The following is a 20,798-nucleotide window of genomic DNA, read 5'->3' on the forward strand; positions in this document are numbered from 1 at the left end:
AATATGGCGGCAGACCATGTATACCTGCCCGAGGCTCGGAGACAGAAGCTGTGTTTGCAGGTTTCAGAGTTCTTAAAAAAACAAAACAAAAATCCAAAAGTCGGCACTTTCGGCTAATGACTACCTACAGGTTCTGGGCTCCACGGTGGCCCGCCGGAGGTGGTTCCTTGAGCGAGGGCGCCTCAGGCGCTTCAGGTGATTGTGAGGTGCTGAGATCAGCCCCGCATCGACTTCATGACCAAGGCCAGGATAAAAAAAAAGAGCACCATGCTTCTTCAGCTGCAGGTTTGAGCCCTGAAGCGAGGGGCTTGAGTACAGCCATGGCCTCCAGGCGTTCTTTGTTACATATTTCCGCCTGGCCTGAGGTCCTTCGGTGGCTTGAGAGTCATCCAGATCACGTCCTTCTAGTGGCTCCAGACTGGCCTCGAGCACTGTGGTGTACGACTTTCATGTGTTTGCGGGTTCGGTGCAGTTTGTACTTGAGTATCTACCCGGTCCTTCTCGCTCGGGCCCGGTTGTCATGGAAGTTCTGGGTTGCTTTGCTCTTCCGGCTTGGCTCTTGAGTGCACGGCCTTAGATCATACAGGCTATTAGTAGCTTGTGTTTGATCCACTGCTCAAATCTAAGAAGTCGTCCTAGGTGGCTGCCTAAGCTAAGACATGGGATCCTTTTCTCCTTTGAGGTGACCAGGCCCTTGTTCGGCTCCAGGATCATGGGTCCTTCCCTTTCTCAGAGGTGGTCTGGATAAAGTCCTCACGATGGCATCTCTGTGTGCCCTGGGGACTGGTCTGTCCTATTTTCCATCTCGGGATAGTCGATTCTAGTTAACTTCACATCCGGTTCTTGCTCATTTTTTTGAAGGGGGCTCTTCGGTCCGGCTGCCCGTTCAGCATATGTTCCCAGTCTTGTCTTGGCAGGATCCCTTTTTTCGCATTTTGGAGACACGAGTTTCTCTACGGACAGTTCCTTCCTTTTTGCAGATGGTGGTTTCAGCTTTCCATGTCAATCAGGAAGTGTGTTTGCCTGTTTTTCAGGCGATGAGTTTCAAACATCAGGATTGTCTTCTGAGGAAGCTAGGCATGCGCAGGATGCTTCTGCGTTCTCTGGAGGGCTTTAACAAGTTTCGTCTTTTTGGCCCTCTGTTTGTTCTGCCTCGTTCTTTGAAGCGAGGTATTTCTGCTTTTAAGGCCACGATCTCCAGGTGGCTCTGTAGATCCATTTCATACACCTTCATTCTTGCAGGGAAAGAGTCCCCTGTTTCTATTCGGGCGCCTTCTACCAGGCTTCTTCGTGATCCGAAGCTAGAACTTGTCCTCCTGAGGAGTTTTGCAGGGCGGCGACGTGGCTGTCTCTTCACACTTTTGCCAGATTCTATGGAGTGGATGGTGCTGCCTGTCAGAACTCGGCTTTTGGGTTCTTGGTCTTAAAGGCCAGCGCATCAAGCCCACCTTGACTAGTTGGAGGACTGCTTTTGTACGTCCCTATGGTCTAGAATGTCTCATCTATTGCACTGAAAAATGAGATTTCCGTATTTCCCCATATATAGGCTGCGGCCTATATACAAACCCATGTATGGGGTGCAGCCTAGTTATATGGGGAGGCCTATGTACGGACTTTACATCATCCCCCCACCCCCAGTACCTTTATCAGAGCACCCTGGACAGCAGACGGCGAATCTCCAGCAGTGCAGGGCAGCCACGATCTCTTCGACATCTGGCCTGCTCCTGCACCGCTTGCTGAGTGACTGATGATGTTAAAAGGCAGGGGAGGTACCAGAAGATAAGCCACGGCTAATACCATAGGGTGGCTTATCTTCCAGTTTTTAAACATTGGCCACTATTTTCTGCAGCTTATGCAGAGGGGTGGCCTATATGTGGGGAAATACGGTATGTACTTACCCTGGTAAGCACTTTTCCAATGAGACATTCTAGACACCCGCCCTGTCCTTGCTGTGCCTGCTTGCAGATTTCAGAGTTCAGGTCAGATGTCTGTCTCCTTAAGCTTCTCCTATCTGTTTTGTGGAGACCGGACAGCCCTTTGGGGCTAGGGAGAGTTTTGTGAATATGTTCTAATCTAATCTAATCTTTGATTTATATACCGGGTCATCTCCCAGTTGAACTCGACTCGGTTCACATATAATTAAGACTAGAGTACATAGCAGAAAACATAGGAGAAGGAAGAACTAATTAAAAACTAAAGTACATAAGAAAAGCATTAGAAAAATAACTATAATATTATCATTTCATTGAGGCTGTAGTTAAACCATTTAAAAATTGTGAGAACAACAAAGTTTTCAGGAATTTACGAAATAATTGCAGCTGGTCTAAAAGCCTAATGGAGTCAGGAAGTTCATTCCAAATATCTACAAACTTGAAAACAAAAGATCGACTGAGCTTCCCAGCAGATTTAATTCCCATAAAGGAAGGGAAGGCTAACTTAATATATCTTTGTGTGTTTCTCAAATGGCAAAGTCTAAGGGTATTCCAACAAAAGAGGACAACAGGATCAAATATTCCATAGAGAAGCTTGAAGATTATGCAAGCGCGTTTGAACTGGACCCTAAAGCGAACTGGGAGCCAGTGAAGCTTTATCAACAAAGGGGAAACATGATCATACTTTCGTTTCCCAAAAATGAGCTTAGCTGCAGTATTCTGTATTAAGTAAAGTCGTTTTAGACTGCTCTGCTTAATGCCCAGGTAAACTGAGTTACAATAATCTAGCTGAGAAAGCACAGTGGATTGTACCAATACTGAGAAATGTTCTTGATGAAATAGTGGTGATCTGACCTTCCTCCGAAACATGTGCATGTCGGGTCGTTGAGTCATTGGGTATACATATGAGACTTTGAATGAATAAAGGCATTTGTATCAGATGAGTTGAAGGACACTTTTTTTGGTGCTCACCATTCTGATTGGGACAATTCCACTCTGTTTTTGTGATCTGACCTTCCTCAATATGTGCAGACTAAAAAAATCACTTTTTTGTCAAGGAATTTATCTGTTCATGAAATGTAAGTGATGAGTCCAAGATGACACCCAGGACTCTAGATGAAAAATCTATATGTAATGCGATACCTGTTTTTAAAGTAACAGAGGAAAGGAGGTTTTCTAATTTTGGCCCAATCCAAAGCATGTTATGGGAGTAGTTCCCGAGCTCCTTTGAAGCCTATGTTGACATTTAATAGTACTGTTTGTTTTAAGCAGAACACTTGTGTAGCCTGTTGTTGTGGTCTTCGTGATAAGGCATATGGGGACAGACTTAAAGATCTCAATTTGTATACTTTGGAGGAAAGGCGGGAGAGGGGAGATATGATAAGAGATGTTTAAATATCTACGTAATGTAAATGCACATGAATAGAGTCTCTTTCATTTGAAAGGAAACTCTGTAATGAGAGGGCATAGGATGAAGTTAAGAGGTGATAGGCTCCAGAGTAATCATTCAGGGGGCTTCCCTCCCCCCCTCATAGTAAGTCTGCTTGGGTACAAACTGCTTGTTTGGGATGGTAAGGAAATTGAAATTCAATCATACCTCATCATTTCCTTTCCTGTATTTGGTCTGTACCATCCTAAGACTCTCCCTCGGAAGATTGCAGTTGCAAGAAATCTTGGGGATCTCTTTATCTTAAGTTGTGGTCTTTAATAACAAGACTCGTTATAGCTGCTGTTTGGGACATGGGTATGTGTTATATGACTTACCACTGCTTTGGCAAAAGCATCATACAGTAAAACCTTGGATTGCAAGTAACTTGGTATGTGAGCATTTTGCAAGACGAATAAAATGTTTTTATTAAATTTTAGCTTGATAAACGAGCAAGGTCTTGTAATAAGAGTACGTTCAGTATACGCGCATGACAACTGAGACGATGGTTCTTCTTTCTCTGATGCTGCGGGAGTGTAGTGACTGTTCTAAACGTGCGAGGTCATAGTGAAAGTCGTCCTACACAATAAACCTCATCCTCCCATCTCTCTCGTCTCCTTCACACCAGCCACGACTCTTTTCAAAAGTACAGTGCAGGTTAAGATATTTTTACTTTATATAGTACAGTATTTTGTATTAAGTTTTTGGATTGTGGAATGAATCGTTTGAGTTTCCATTATTTCTTATAGGGAAATTTGCTTTGATGTACGAGTGTTTTGGATTACAAGCATGTTTCCGGAATGAATTATGCTCGCAAACCAAGGTTTTACTGTATTATAATTGTACTAGTTGTTTAGCCCGTTACATTAACGAGTGCTAGCAGCCCTTCTCCCTTATTTTTACCTCTTCCCTGTCCAGCAACACCTCCCCCCCTTTCCCTGCTCCCCCCCATATAGCAGTAGCCCTTCTCCTTTTATCTCCCCCTGTCCAGCAGTACCCCTCCCATTCCCTCCTCCCCCTGTCCAGCAGTACCCCTCCCATTCCCTCCTCCCCCTGTCCAGCAGTAGCTCTTCTCCTTTATGTCCTGCTCCCCCCCCCTGTCCAGCAGTAGCCCCAGGGAAAGAGTGAGGATCACAGGACCAAAGCTTTTACTCCAATCCTCTTGATGCCTGACATCCAAGTAGGGGAAATCCACTCTCCCCACCTCCTTGCTCCTGTTGCACTTCCTCCTTGGCTATACACACGCGCGCACACACACTTACATACAGCTCTCCGGCTCCTCGCGCCCCTCCTCCACCTTCCACTTCTTCGGCGGGGGCCAACATTTTCTTTATTTTGTTTTTTTTTTCGCGTGTTCCTCCATCACGGAAAAACAGCACTACCAGCCAACTTAGCCCCTTGCCGCCCCCTTCCCACGGTCCCAACAAACGTCCTTACTCCAGCAGGGGCCGCAGCACTCTAAACACGCTGCTTCGCGGCCTGCTACTGCCCTGATTTGCTCTGCCCGTGTCGGGCAGAGCAAATCAGGGCAGTAGCAGGGTGCCAAGCAGCGTGTTTAGAGCGCTGCGGACCCTGCTGGAGTAAGGACGTTTGTTGGACCCTGCTGGAGTAAGGACGTTTGCTGGGACCGCAGGGCGGGAAGAGAAGAGGTGCGGCGGCAAGGAACTAAGGGAGCCGAAGGTAGGGTTGGATGGGAGGCTGAACAGGGGTTCGGGTGTGCCGGGGAGAGGAATGAAGACGACGCCGACGACCGGAGAGAGAGAGAGCCGCTGCAGCGTCTCTGAAATTGAAAAAAACTTTGGTCTTGACTTTTTTTTTTTTTTTTTATTATTATTTATTTATAAATTTCAAATTTCAAATTCAAGATTAATCTTGTACAGAAAGTGATTATATCAAATGAGCAAAGAAATAAACCTCATAATTTACATGGAGAAAAAAAAAAAAAATTTTTTTTGTATAATCTCTCAAGTCCACAATTATGATCCATGATGTATATTAAACAGAACTAAAAGAAACCTATTCATTAAAGATAAGCTGTACATGGTATACTGATATTCAGGCGTCTAATTTATTGAAGCCCTCATTCTTACCCCTTCTCCAGGCGGGACAAGGTGAGGAAGGCCGTTAGCTGGTTTGGCTCAAAGAAAACATATTTCTGAGAATTGTAATGAACTATACACTTGCAGGGATGACGAAGATAAAAAGTTCCCCCTAGAGCCAAAACACCAGGTTTTAATAATAGAAACTCCTTTCTACGTCTTTGTGTATCTCTTGCCAAGTCTGGGAACATCTGTATTTTTAGATCAAGAAACTTTTTCTCTTTATTTTTAAAGAATAGTCTCAGAAGCCAATTCTTATCCATCGTAATAGCCAAGGTCACAATCAATGTAGCAGGTGTTGCAACTTCTTTATCAGATAATTCAAGCAAAGCTGATACATCAATTGGTCCCTTCATTTTTTCTTCTTGAAGATCTTGAATTTTATTAGGTAGATAATAGACCTGGGTGAAAACTTTTTTTTTATTTTTTTATTTTTTTTTAGTTGAAAGACATGGCGGTGGCTCCTCCCATGATCCCCACCTGCGTTGGAAGTCCGACGCAGGCGGGGATCTTGAGAGTCGCCACCGCCGCATCTTTCAAAGAACCGTAAGCTGCACATGCGCACTTCCTATGTGTTGCTACAGCTCACGGAAAACTGGCGCACACTTAGGAAGTGCGCATGCGCGGTTTACCATTTTATTATATTAGATTATTTGGGAATGTTCTTCAATGCCGTCTTAGAATCTATTACAAACGAAGAAGAAAAAATTCTATATAAGCTACTCTTCTCTTTTTACCAACCCCATGGTAATGAAGAATTTTATAACCTGAAGGACAAAGTTCTAATAAAAAGGGAGGAATCAAAATCTAGAAGCCAAGTCTCTGCAATGTAAGCATAGCCAACTTGGGTATCCCTAACTCAGATCATTAAATATGGATCTAACATTAAATTAAAAATGGGGAACAGGTAGATAAGCTTCATTGTGGAAGGGTTCACTACTAATCGTTTGTATTAGACATCCACACCTTTATCCATACCCTCATCACCTCGCGCTTAGACTACTGCAACTCGCTACTCTCAGGCCTTCGGCTTTGCCATCTTACTCCCCTCCATCCAGAATTCATCTGCACGACTAATATTCCATGAGAACCACTAAACTCACGTTGCCCCTCTCTTACAGTCATTTCATTGGCTTCCCATCTGCTTCCAAATAAAATAAAACTCCTCTGACTTACCTACAAATGTACTCACTCAGCTGTCCCTTACTATCTCTCTTCACTTATCTCCCCCTAAGTTCCCCCCGTGAGCTCTACTTAGCTGGTAAGTTCCTCCTATCTGTGCCCTTCTCTCCCTCTGTCAATTCCAAACTCTGTCCCTTCTACCTTGCTGTGCCGTATGCTTGGAGCAGCTGCCTGAATCCCTATGGCCGTCTCCGTCTTTGGCCCAGATGCCTAAGACCCCAGTGGCACGATACCATGACATGGCATGTACCATGACTGGAGGTGGGTGCTAGATAAGGTTACCATATTTTGAGGTGCAAAAACCCAGACTCATGGCCCTGCCCAGGTCTGCCCCCAGCCCTGTCCCCAGAAAGCCTCGTTTCTTCTTCCTTGACCTCCGGGCCACGTCTGGAGGGCATCAAGCATGCGTAGATGCATGTGACATCATCCACATAGGTTCAGAGGCCCTACAGATGTAGCTGGAGCTTGTCGGGCTTTCCAAAACCCGACAAACTGACAGGTCTGGGTTTTCCGGACATCTGGTAACCTTAGTGCTAGAGCACCTCCAATATTCTTTCCATCACTGCCTAGACGTCGGAGCTGGAATCTACAGGGAAAATAGGAAATAAGGCTATGTCTCCCTATCCGCCTTCGCATATAGTTCGGTCTCTTATTGCTGACCTACAGGTGTGTTCATTCTGCTGCCCCTCAATATCTCTCCTCTCTTCACTCTCTTTTTACATCTCCCAGAGAACTCCATTCTTCAGATAAGCCACTCTTAGTTGTACCCTTCTCCTCCACTGCCAGTTCCTTTCATCTAGCTGCCCCTTATGCCTTGAATAAATTACCCGAGTTTGTCCGCCAAACCCCTTCCCTTCCCTTGTTTAAAAGCAGACTTAAAACCCACCTTTTTAATATAGCCTTCAATTCATAACCCTACTCCCCACTGCCCACCAGCCCAGCCAGCAGATTAACCATTCCCCTGTTTGTCTGTCTCGTCTGTTTAGATTGTAAACTCTTTCAAGCAGGGACTTTGTTTAGCGCTGCATAGGTCTGGTAGCGCTCTAGAAATAATTAATAGTAGAGTTAAATCTACAAACATTAGCGAGTCTTATCTGTAGCGAAGAGTGAGACGTGTGAATCAGTAAAGAGATGGGTGAGCCAAACGTGCATCAAACAGCTGGCTAGGGAAAAGTACATTGAAACTTGCTGGAGATTGGAGGGTAATAGAATGCTGGGTCAAGGTAAAATGAAAAAGAAGCCAACTACTCCCAGCCTCCAAATATTAAACATCAAAGTATATCTATGGGGAGGGGGGGACCAGGAGGAGTGAAGGAGAAGAAATTAGGGGAAACAAAAAAATTGGGGGAATAGGCTGAAGAAACATAAGACTAGTCTTACTGGGTCAGACCAATGGTCCATCAAGCCTAGTAGCCCGTTCTCACGGTGGCCAATCCAGGTCACTAGTACCTGGCCAAAACCCAAGGAGTGGCAACATTCCAGCATCTCAAAGAATAGCAAGATTGCGGAACCCCAATGAGAGCAACATTCCAGAGCTGAGATTGTGATGTCATAATGCCTCAGTCCACAGTGCCTCAGAGCCAACCTCATCAGTGATGTTACAATGGCTTAATTGTCCTATACTTAGCTCATGTAAGAACATCAGACTAGCCATATTGAGTCAGACCAATGGTCCATCAAGCCCAGTAGCCCATTGTCACAATGGCCAATCCAGGTCACTAGTACCTGGCCAAAACCCAAAGAGTAGCAACATTCCATTCAGAATCGTAAAGAATAGCAAGATTCCAGAATCCCAAACAGTAGCAATATTCCATGCTACCGATCCAGGGCAAGCAGTGGCTTCCCCCCATGTCTTTCTCAATAACAGACTATGGACTTTTCCTCCAGGAGCTTGTCCAAACCTTTCTTAAAGCCAGCTATGCTATCTGCTCTTACCACAGCCTCTGGCAACGTGTTCCAGAACTTAACTATTCTCTGAGTGAAAAGAGAGGGACTGGTTGGAGAAAAGTGCTATGAATGACGAGAGAGTGAGAAAAAAAAAAGTATGATGCTGAGAAGGGGGAGGACCTTTGATATGCCCACTTTACCTACCCTGCTCTTGACATTTAAATACAGGTTGGTCACTAGTTACCAGATGTATTTTTGCTTTTTCTTTGCTGGATAAGGGAAAATTGATGGAGTTATGAGCTGAACACACCAATCATTTTCAAAAGTGGGCTCCTATGTTTCCAGTTATAATAATAATAGTAATAATCAGTTTATATACCGCAAGGTTGTAAAGTTTTATGCGGTTTACAATAGTTAAAAAACAACAACAATAAAAGAAGTTAAAGAGAACTAAAAAAGTTAAAAGCCAATAATTATAGACACTAAGGGCTCCTTTTACTAAGCTGCGTTAGGGCTTTAACGTGCAGAATAGCGCACGCTACAATGCCTCGCGCACTAGACGCTAATGCCAGCATTGAGCTGGCGTTAGTTCTAGCTCCGTAGCGTGCGCTAATCTGCTGCATGCGCTAAAAACGCTAGTGCACCTTAGTAAAAGGAGCCCCAAAATGATCAAAATAGTGCATGATAAGATTTTTACAAATCAGATATGTTTTTAGATGTCTCCTAAATTCCCCATAAGTGTCAGTAAGCAAAAGCAATTGTCCTAAATCCTTACCCCATAACGCTGCTTGATATGAAAAAAGATTTTGATGATGTTTTTTTTAAGTTTACATCCTCTAACAGGCGGAAAAACAAAATTCAGATGCAAAACACGGCAATCCGACTGATCTTCGGACTAAAAAAATGGGAACTCTTAACTCCCTACTACCACAAACTTCACTGGCTACCCCTGGAAGCAAGAGTGCAATTCAAGTTCGCCTGTTTCTGTTTCAAATCCATCCTTGGCTCGGCCCCCCTTTACTTGATACCCCATTTTATCCTAGACCGCCCATCCAAACTCACGCGTAGAACCCACCTGTTTAGCTATCCTACCCTAAAGGCCTGCCGTTACAAAAGATATCTAAATAGAACTCTTGCCTTCCAAGTAGGTCAGCTCAATAACTGGCTGGCCCACATCATCTCACGCACTTCATCCTACTTAAACTTCAGGAAACTACTAAAAACTAATCTTTTCACCTGATTCACACCCTAAGACCCCTATGCCCTACCCTGGCCCCTTCTATCTCACCATGTCCCGTTCCCCATTAAACTGTGCTGTCTGCACCCCCTGTTTTTTTACCTACATGCCCACTTCCACTGTTATACCTACATTCTTGGATTGATCCTTTACGCAGATTGTCTTGACCTTCTTCCCTGTACCATTTTTTGCCCTGATTGTACCTATTTTCGCTGATTGTACCATTTTTCGCCGATTGTTCCTATTTTCTCTGTTTGTACCATTTTTTCTCTGCCACCTATTTTCTCTGATTGTACCTTTGTACCATTTTCGCTGATTGTCCAGTCCTTCTTCGTTGTAAACCGCCTCGAACTACTATGGCTTTGGCGGTATATAAGAAATAAAATTATTATTATTATTATTATGTCTGTTGGTTGCAAAAGAGAAAAGCTTAATTATAGATTTGGGAGCTAAACCAAACAAAGCCTTAAAACAGAAGCAACCAAACTTAAACTTCACCCGCGCCTATTTCAAATTTGCCTGTCCTCTTCCTGCAGATATGCCCTGTTGGTTCTTTGAGTTTGTCTGGCTGTCAGGACTTATTGCTTAACTCTGACTGTAACTGCTTTTTGCTGCCCTAGACTGCTTCCTAGTTTTGCCTATTAGCCCTGGTCTTGCCTAATGATTAGGCCACCGAGACCCTAAAATAATATGCTTAATCTAGCCAGCAGGTGTCAACATTATTCATTGGCTAGGACGTCCTACCCTAGGGTTACCCGACGTCTGGATCTACCCGGACACATCTGGGCGTTCAGATGGCTTTTCAAAACCCGACACTTTGCCCGGTTTTTGAAGAGCTTCCAGCTCGGGACCGCGTCGGGGGAGGGGCATCGGCGCATGCTCGGATGTCACGTGCATTCGTGTGATGTCATCGTGTCCCACCTGCGTGTGCGCAGATGCCCTCCCGACGCGGCTCCGAGCAGGAGAACAGGTTGAGGGGGGCGAGGCTGGGGCATGACTTGGGCAGAACAGGGCGGGGCTGGGTGGACCTGGGGGAGGGGGCCATGGATCTGGATTTTACAGTGGTAAAAATCTGGTAACCCTACCCCCCTCTGCAGCGTCCCGTCCCTGGCCAACCCAGGGGACAGAGAGAAATCTGATCTGGGCATTGAAGCCAGAATCGCCGCGTGGTCACTGAGCCACTAGGCCAGCCTCCGTTTTACATTATTAACCGGATCCCTTCAGCTGCTTGTTTTTACTTCCTATTCATTATACTACCTCTGCACTCTTTACCCAGTAATAAATAGAAATTCCCGAGTGGTTTGACAAGTGCTGTCATGAGGGATTCATATGACTTGTGTTTTTGTTGGTCACACCTTCCTGGCAGCGGCAGTGGAAGGTGAAACCTGAGACCAGGTGTGCTGGAGAATCTTCCAAACTCAGTCCACCTGAATAATTAAACAAATATTCTTCACTGTTTTCGTCAGAAGCACCTCCCTTACCCATAGTAATCACACAGGTTCTGCGTAGTGCTGTTATGCAGGTTTTGAATTGTCTACTCTGGGTTTGACTTCAGCAATGGCTCTCGTACGAGCCGTAGCCTTGCGAACATGACTCTGTAAACCAAGGATTGACTACTAAAGCATTACAGATTTCTGTTGCTGAAGACAGATGGAAATTCCTGGGGAGAGCTAATCCTTACAAGACAAAACAGATTAAAGACAGCAGTACTGTTCTACGGGTTTTTCTTCTTTGGAGGACTTCGCGGCCCAGGTATTCACCGAGTCACACATGTAATAGCATGGTAAATGTTTTCCCAGTATTGTATGAAGCTGGTGCGGTGTCGGTGAACCTGTGCACCCAAGCGTGTCTGCTGGCCCTGGAGAGGCACCAGCTCCCTCCCTCTCGCGTGCCTGGCAGTGCCAACATTTTCCTACTGCTTTCGAATATTGTGGCCGTTTTCACTGAGAAAATCTGAGAAGTTTTTTTTTTTTTTAAAAGTCAAAGTCTCTGGAAATATCAGATTTAAGTTTGATTGCACATGCTGCGGATCATTTGTTAGTCATTAATTCACAACGTCCCAAGACGTACTGTAATTCTAATTTGTTTGCTTTTCCATCCTAAAGGGTTGTTTATACAAGAGCTATTTTCAACGACTCCTGTCTTTTCAGGCAGCTTCTGGTGATAAAGAGTTTGCAAATCTGTTAAGTTAGCTCTGTCTCTTAGCAGCAGTTCAGGAAATTATTGAAAACCTACTTAAGAAAGTTTTGTAATTTCTAGGTCGTTTGTTTTTATTGTCACTGTTTGAATTTTCTTTTGTAAACTGCATAGAACTCCGAAGGTACGTCGGTATATAAATACATTTTTGTTATGCTATGTACTTGGGAACTGGGTTGGCCACAGCTGGAGACAGGATACTGGGCTTGATGGACCTTTGGTCTGTCCCAGTATTTATTTAATTTATTTATTTATTCAATTTTCTATACCGTTCTCCCAGGGGAGCTCAGAAAGGTTTACATTAATTTATCCAGGTACTCAAGCATTTTTTTCCCTGTCTGTCCTGGTGGGCTCCCTATCTAATGTACCTGGGGCAATGGGGGGATTAAGTGACTTGCCCAGGGTCACAAGGAGCAGTGTGGATTTGAACCCACAACCTCAGGGTGCTGAGGCTGTAACTTTAACCACTGTGCCACACTCTCCCCTGGCAATTCTTATGTTCATACATTTTTTTTTTTTTTGGGGGGGGTTTCTCTATACATCCATGCCTAAATAAACTTTGGTGTACTGTACTTATGTATGAAATTAGGATTTTGGGTAATGTAGCCACACAAAGGGCAAGAGTAATGGGGATACAAATAGCAACCCTGTTCATTGTCTTCTCTGGTGGCCATAGCACAGTGAGATGGGTGGGGACACTAGGGAGCATGTCATATAGGAAGCGATTCCAGCTCGGGACAACCCTGACTTGATTTATCAGTTAAGACTAGTTACATTCAGGTACAGTAGACATTTTAGCAAACTACTTTGAAAGTCTAGTTCTGCAACATTCCTGTTTTAGGCTTGTTTGGATGTATAATGGGTTAGCCTGTAAAGAGGGGGTCCTTTTGCAACATCTCAAGAAGCCTGGAGCTTTCATTTATTCTGTGGGCAGAGGAAATGAACGGGGATTGTTTTTCGTGTACGGAAATTGTATTTCATGTGTAGTGACTTGTGCATAGTTGGGTCAACAGTTCATTTTGAGGTCTAATATATTCCGAGTAGCTTACTAAGGTTTAATTAATTAATCGGCTCGATAATAAGATGCAGACAGTAGTCTAGCAGCGAGATGGGTGCTATCCATTCTTTTGCACCGAGTGTCACATGTAGGATTTTCTCCCGGTTGGCGAGAAGTTATATATGTGTGTGTTCGCTGTAAAGAGCTTCTAGCTCTCAGAGAACGAATACGTTCCCTTTAGGTTAGAGTAGCAGACTTGGAGGAGCTGAGGGTTTTTGCATCTCAAAATATGGTAACCCTATCTAGCACCCGCCTCCAGTCATGGTACATGGTCTTATTGTGCCACTCGGCCTTAAGCGTCTGGGCCAATCAGTTGGTCAGCTCATGTTTTAGAGCACTGTACCAAAGCAGATGATGGCAGAGAAAAAGCAACATGGCTCTCCGAGTCTGCCTAGGAAGGTTGTTGAGGTTGTACTTGTCACACCGTGCAGACTACTTTTCCCCTGCTTCTGCTGTTGGCATTGTGTCTGCCGCACAGGACAATCGGAACAGAACCTAACTACACCTCATTTCAGAAGAAACTAAAAACCCTTTTCTTTGATACCTGAACTAGAGGTCTGCACGGGAACGGGGACGCGGGAATCCCGTGAGACCTGCGGGGGTCCCGCGGGAATCCCCTCTGGCCCATGGACTCCCACGGGGTCCACCCTCTGGCCCACAGGACTCCCACGGGGATGGAAGGCTTTGGAAGCAGGGTTCGTCCATATAATATAATGGACACGTCAGCCTTAGTAAAAGAGGGGGTTTGTAAGTTAATTACCTGAACAGAAAACCAAAAAAGGGTTCCACCAAAGAGATTCCACAAGGAAAACAGCAGCGCAAACACAAAAGAAACTGTGGAATTGATGATCCTGTCAGAAGTAATTGCTGCTTTTTATGGGGACGGGCGTGGATGGAGTTAATTCCTTGCGGGGATGGGTGAGGACGGAGAGGATCCTGACAGGGACAGGTGGGGACGGAGAGGATCCTGGCGGGGACGGGCGGGGACGGGTGGGATTTCTGTCCCCGTGCAACTCTCTAACCTGAACTCTGCATGAAACTAAGTCCACTTCTCTTGCTACAATCCCTCCATCTCTCTGCTTTCAGAATATTCACTCTGTTATGACTAGGTCTTTCCTAATCTCAATATCCCACTAAAATTCCTCCTACCACCCTCCCTGACCCTCCCATGTTCTAATGTTCTTTCTTTTTCCTCTCTGTAAGTTGCCTTGAGCCTATATAGGTAGTGTGTGATGCACAAATAACAGATTAGATTAGATTAGATTTACTTTCCTCATGTTTGCGTTGTCGGGGTTGTGCTTGCCACACAGCGCAGGTTGCACTGTTGGTGTTTTAACTTAATACATTCAGTTTACTTGGCTATTGCGTAAAATAGTTTTTTTTTGTGTGTGTGTTTGTGTTAAAGAGATTCAGACACTGATACACAGATACTGGCAGTTGCTACCTAGATCTGCTATAAGTATCCTATCTGTGGATATTTGGTGGCACTATCTGGATAGTGCTGTTGAAAACCTTGAAAGGCAAGAAAAACAGCAAAGGCGACCCGAGGTGCTCAATCGCTTTATTATCGATCAGGACTCGACACGTACGTGTTTCGGCCACAATGGCCTGCTTCAGGAGCCCTAAATCTTGACATTACAAAATAAATAATGTCACCTATATTAGTGGTTTCTGTTTCTTATGGCATCAGCGGCAGATGCACTCTTGTGGCACAGAGACATACTTCATTATTATTATCTTATCCGACACGATAGATCATAAGCTTCTTCTGTCTCGTCTGAGTGAAATCGGTATTAAAAGCCAGGTCTTGGACTGGTTTTTATCTTTTTTTTTTTACAGATCGTTCTTCCAAGGTAATGTTTAATTCTATATCGTCTGACTCATTTACAACTGAATATGGGATTCCTCAGGGTTCTATTTTATCTCCCTTTTCAATATTTTTCTGGCCCCTTTTAATATTAGGGAAATCTATCGGGTTGACAATGTTTGCTTTGCTTTGTAAAAGGAGTCCTAAATGTTAAATTTGATGGATATTGATTATTTCTATAATTTGTTTCAATTGTAATTCTATTTCTTTGTCAAGATATATGCTTGTAAAAATTGAAAATTTTGAATTAAAAAAAAAGAAAAAGAAAATTCTTAATGAAAAACATGCCATTATCTACCCATCCCTCCCTTCCTCCCAAACCCCCACTCACTCACCCTCCCTCCCTCTCATATGTCTGCCAGGTCAATCATTCCATCACACACATTGTTTTATGAAACCCTCTAAAGGGCTCCAAACAACCTTAAATGATGCCATATTCCCTGATCTTTCAGCTAAATCAGCTTCATATTTATAGAAAAGGCACACCCCCCCCTTGTCTATGAAACCGTGTGGGCCATTCAGCGCAGCTCTCTGCGCTAAAAACCGCTAGCGCGGTTTCGAAGAAGGAGGGGGACAGTTTCCCACCCAAAATGATGAAAATTCAACAATGTGAAATCCTTCCAGTTCTTAACTATTGACCGTAGTGCCACTCCAGAGAGTATCGTGAACAATTTATTTTGATTTACTATATCCAATAGGTTGTTGAAGTAGCAGGTGCTCCACAAGTCGCCATGCCATACAAGCTTCCAAAATATTTTGGATTTCATTCCATACCTCCTGCCAGAATGTTTGAACCAGTGGGCAGTAAAACAAAAGATGATCAAGTGTGCCCACTTCTTTCTTGTAGCTCCAACATGCATTGGACCTCTCTGGACCTTGAAAATTATACTCTATCTTATATGTATTTACAGACTATAAAGCACTAAAGTGGAGTTCATTCAGGCATCCTGGAGTAGTTCCAGGACTGGTATGCGCTTCCCACTTGCTAAAAAATTAGATTGTATATTTTAGTGCCGGGGGTTGTGTGTGTGTGTTTGGAGGCAAAGAGTAGGTGTGCCCTGTGCCAATTGGTTAGCTACATAATGGGTAGAGGTAAGGGCTCACATGGTAATGGCCATGTGCTAATGGGGAAATTAGCGTGTGGCCATTAATAGAAAAAATAGGAAATGTGGCCATTTTATGGCAGCTCAAAAAGTGGCCTCAGCCTTTGGGAAACCCCTGCACTAGCTAAAGATAGGGTTACCAGATTTCCTCATTAAAAATAGGACATGTGACCCTGCCTCGTCTTGCCCCCCAGTCCTGCCTCCATTCTGCTCCCCAGGAGAGGTGGTGACTGTGTCTGAGTTCAAGAGGGCCTGGGATAGGCACGTGGGATCTCTCAGAGAGAGAAAAATAATGGTTACTGTGGATGGGCAGCCTCACAATACAGGTGCAAAGAGCCTTAGGCTATAGGAAGAGGAAATGCAAAAATAGAGAATGACACAGTGCCAAAATTCATCACCGTCCCCGCGGATAACCGCGGGAAACCATCTTCATGTCATTCTTTAAGGAGAGAGGGAAGAATCAGACTATGAATGGCCACAACCACTGACCCGCAAGCTTTGCTTTGAAGAATGCTAGTGTAGAAGGACTGAGGTTGAAATAGACACTAGAAAATGACATGGGATTATTTCCCGCGGTTATCCGCGGGGACGGGGACGGTGATGAATTTTGTCACCGTGTCATTCTCTAATGCAAATGTTAAGAACTTTAGGCAATAGGGAGAGGAGGAGATAATGGTTACTGCAGATGGGCAGACTAGATGGGCCATTTGGCCTTTATCTGCCAACATGTTTCTATGTACTATGATCTCAGGGCTGCATCTGGTAGGCCTTCAAGCATGCATGGATGCGATGTGATGACACCGTATACATGTGATGTCATCACATCACATCTGGAAATGCTCAGAGGCCATTGTAGAGAATGACATGGGGACAGAATTTGTCCCCGTCCCTGTGGTTAACCATGGGTACCCATCCCTGGCATTCTTTATTAAGGAGATAGAGGGAAGAATCAGAGCATGAATGGGCACAGCCACTGACCCTCAAGCCTTGCATTGATAACTGCTAGTGTAGAAGGACTGAAATTGAGATAGACACTAAAGAATGACATGGGGAGGTTACCCGCGGTTAACGATGGGGACAGGGACAGATTCTGTCCCCGTGTCATTCTCTACAACATGGCCCCGAGTTTGGGGCCTTCCAAAACTCGGACAAACTGCTGGGTTTTGGAAATCTGTCTGGACACCCGAACAGTCCTCTAAAAAGAGGACATGACCGAGTTTTCCTGGACATCTGGTAACCCTAGCTAAAGGGTGTCCCTTAATTTTACTTCTGAACTGCTCTTGCCTCTTCTCCAATAGCAACCAGCGTTTCACAGACTATACTGTCGCTGCTGCTTCAGGAAGATATCAAGACTTTCTACTGATGTATTGCCTTCTAGACCCTGAAAAGTTCGCATTTTTCTTTCCTTATTTTTTTGAATAGGTGATGCATATACAATAGAGCAGTGATGGTGAACCTTTTAGAGACCGACTGCCCAAATTGCGACCCAAAACCCACTTATTTATTGCAAAGTGCCAACACAGCAATTTAACCTGAATACTGAGGTTTTAGTTTAGAAAAAACAACTCGTACAGAGTTGCAAAAACTAAGATACTGGGAATGATATTTCCTCAATTTCCCTTCAAGAAACTCTTTTCCAATGAACCGACACCCAAGCCTCTTCCAGAGCTCAAAAGGAGACCCAGAAAGGCCTGCTGGGAAAGCTGGATTGCCCGCCAGTTCTGCAAAGGGGGAGGGCCCTTTCTGTACTAGTTGCTGTTTTCTCGCACTGGTTGTTATACGCCAGTGGTCTCAAACTTGCGGCCCAGGGGCAACATGCGGCCCGCCAGGTACTATTTTAAGGCCCTCGGTATGTTTATCATAATCACAAAAGTAAAATAAAAGTTTCTTGATCATATGTCTCTTTAGATATAAATGACAATATTATTATTAAGACTTAACCAAAAGGAAAGATTTATAAACTATAAAGAGTTTTACCTCATGCAAAATTGTCATTTCTTTAATAAGATATTAACTATTTTTTCTGAGGCCCTCCAAGTACCGACAAATCCAAAATGTGGCCCTGCAAAGGGTTTGAGTTTGAGACCACTGTTGTACGCTGCATTGTCTTGCTCCAAGTTGACTTAAAGTTATAAAAAAAAGAATCTCTTTTCTTTCAGTTTCACCAAGTTTGGCAACACTATTGTGGTTGGTGTCAAAGTGTCATCTGACACTTGATGTGTGACACACAACACTTTCATTACACAGAATATATAACACTTTCCCATTCAATCACTCCAAATGATTCTTCTGTCCAGGCCTTTTGGAATGATCTTCCACTACCTGTTCTTGCTTCTTTTTTTTTTTTGCTGTATTCATTTTGGGTTATTCAAGACTTGGAGTCTACAAAAACACAAAATTTTTAAAAAATGAAGCACCCAATACAAATCTCTCTCTCTATCAAAAATAGCTAACACTATTAGTTAACACTAAAGAAATGGATATTCCCTGAATCAATAATCTGCTCCCCTCTCTTATGCCACGCTGTGAGCTATGCTCCCCTCTGACCTAGCTCCTCTCCAACCCCACCATGGGAATCACTTTTGCCACAGACTCAACAGGCTGCTGTGTGCGCCGCACCCTCACGCCACATGTGAGCCGCCCGCCTTACCCCTGTCGAGAGGGAGAAAGCACTCCCACTGGGCTGCTGGGCAGAGGGGCGGGTGATGTGAGAAATGTCCTCGGGCACATTTGGAGAGGGGCAGGGGAGCAGCCCAGCCCCACATCCCTCTGGCTTTCTAGTAATGAACTCTGGCGAACTCTGTGCTGGGGCGATGAGTGCGCCCTCTGGCACGTGTGCCATAGGTTCACCATCAATGCAATAGAGTACAGTGGTGCCTCGCATAACGGCCGCCTCGCACAGCGAACGCTGCGCACAACGAACTTTATGTCTTGATTCGTACAACGGACTTCGTTTCACACAACGAAGTCGCCCGAGCTGCATACTTCCGGGGTTCCTGCGGGGTTGGATCGCAGCGGGGTTGGTCGAGCCGCGAGGGTAGTCTCCTTCTCCTTACCTGCCCTGTCGCAGCCGCACACAGCCGAACGGAAATCTTCCCGATGTCAGCGCTGACGTCGGAGGGAGGGCTTAAGCAAAGCCCTCCCTTCCTCCGACGTCAGCGCTGACATCAGGAAGACTTCCGGTCGGCTGTGTGCGGCTGCGGCAGGGCAGGTAGGAAGAAGGCAATGGCGAACGAAAGAGGGGGGAGGGGGCGGTCCGCCCCGAAGAATGTGCACAGCTGGTCAGGTCCCCCGATCGACCGACAACAGGCCCGGCCGACAAACCTCCCTGCCCTGTAGCCGCGAATCTAAATTACCTCTTACAGCAGCTTCAATAATCCAGCTGCTGTAAGAAGGTAATTTAGATTCGCGGCTACAGGACAGGGAGATTTGTCCGACCGGGCCTGTTCTGTTGTCGGTCGGGTGCAAAAGCGCCACAAAGGTGGAGGCAGGGAGGGAGGAAAGGTGGAGTGGAGAAGAAAAGACGCTTAAGGGGGGAGTAGGCCGCTGAAAGCACATGTTGGAGCAGGGGATGAGAGGGAGGGAGAGAAGGGGAAATATTGGACAAGGGCAGAAGGGATGCTAAATCATAGGGTGACAGGCAGAGAGAACAACAGGAAAAAGAGTGGAAGCAATCTTGAACCCTGAGGGTGAGGGCAGAGAGAGGTGGTGAGATGATTGATCATGGGGAGAGGGACAAAAGGGAATAGAGATGGGATAGGAAGATAGTGGAAGTAAAAGGACAGGGAGATGTATGTTTTTAGATGTATCTAAATAAAAATAATAACAAAAAATTTATCTTTTTTTATGTCATCTTAGCATATTTTATGCTACAGAACGAATTATTTTTTTTAACATGTATTGTTATGGGAAAACGCGTTTCACATAACGAACTTTTCGCATAACAAACTTGCTCCTGGAACCAATTAAGTTTGTTGTGTGAGGCACCACTGTATAATTTTCAAGGGGTTTGGTTGTATCCAGGACTCTCGTCCTGAGTGGAATTACATATTGAGCAATATATACGGCGCTAGGGGAATTTGAAAACTGCTGAAACGTTATCTGTTCTACAAAATGAAATATGGGTAAAGAATGAGGGACTATGTTTGTGGCTATGTGAAGATGTGCCTCAAATATTGAGGCCTAATCACCGTTTTATGCTTTTTTAGATTGTACTTCTGTATGGTTTTATGTTTGTAATGACATTTATTATGTTTGTTCATTTGTACTTATTGCTGGACTATAAAGCTGGCTTAGGAAAAATGTCATGACATATAATTTTTTAAAAAAATTTTGAAATAGGGTGATTTTCTAAATGGTGCATGCTATTATTGAAAAACAAAAACTGAGATGATATTAAAATGCATATGCTCAGAATTTGGTTAATTCAGTCCTCTGTTGCCAGTGGAGCGGTCTGCATTTTGCTCGAGAACTGTAGGAATTATGGGGTGTATCCACTAAAGGGATCTTTTCCCTTTTTGCATTGGACTATATGTACATTAAGACAGTACTCTGTAAATCGAGAAAGTGCAGGGAAAACGGTAGCTAATTTAGGTGATTGCTGAGATGGGAGGAAATCCATTATAAATGATAAATATCAATACACTTCTCCCTCCGTATTCGCGGTGGATGCGTCTGGCAATAGGCATGAATATAAAAAACACTGCAAATAACTTTTTTATATGTTATTCGCGGTTTTTGGAAAGTGACATCGATTTTACTATTGAAACCGTGAATAACGATTTCAGGCAAGCAAGCAGCGATTTCATGCATG

General features: G+C 44.4%; 1 protein-coding gene across 2 annotated transcripts in view; it reads left to right on the forward strand.

The window, feature by feature from the left end:
- The window catches only part of FAM160A1 (family with sequence similarity 160 member A1), a 241,839-nt gene that overhangs the window by 42,718 nt on the left and 178,323 nt on the right, over window positions 1-20,798 (forward strand). The window contains exon 1 of one of the 2 annotated variants that reach the window (XM_033940672.1): window positions 11,262-11,514. The exons of the other annotated variant lie outside the window; for it this stretch is intronic. The gene's annotated coding sequence lies outside the window, so the exon portion shown is untranslated. Of the gene's footprint in view, window positions 1-11,261; window positions 11,515-20,798 lie in introns of those variants that run through there. 2 annotated transcript variants of the gene reach the window in all.

Source organism: Geotrypetes seraphini, chromosome 1 (assembly GCF_902459505.1).
Source record: "Geotrypetes seraphini chromosome 1, aGeoSer1.1, whole genome shotgun sequence".
Classification (NCBI taxonomy): Eukaryota; Metazoa; Chordata; class Amphibia; order Gymnophiona; family Dermophiidae; genus Geotrypetes; species Geotrypetes seraphini.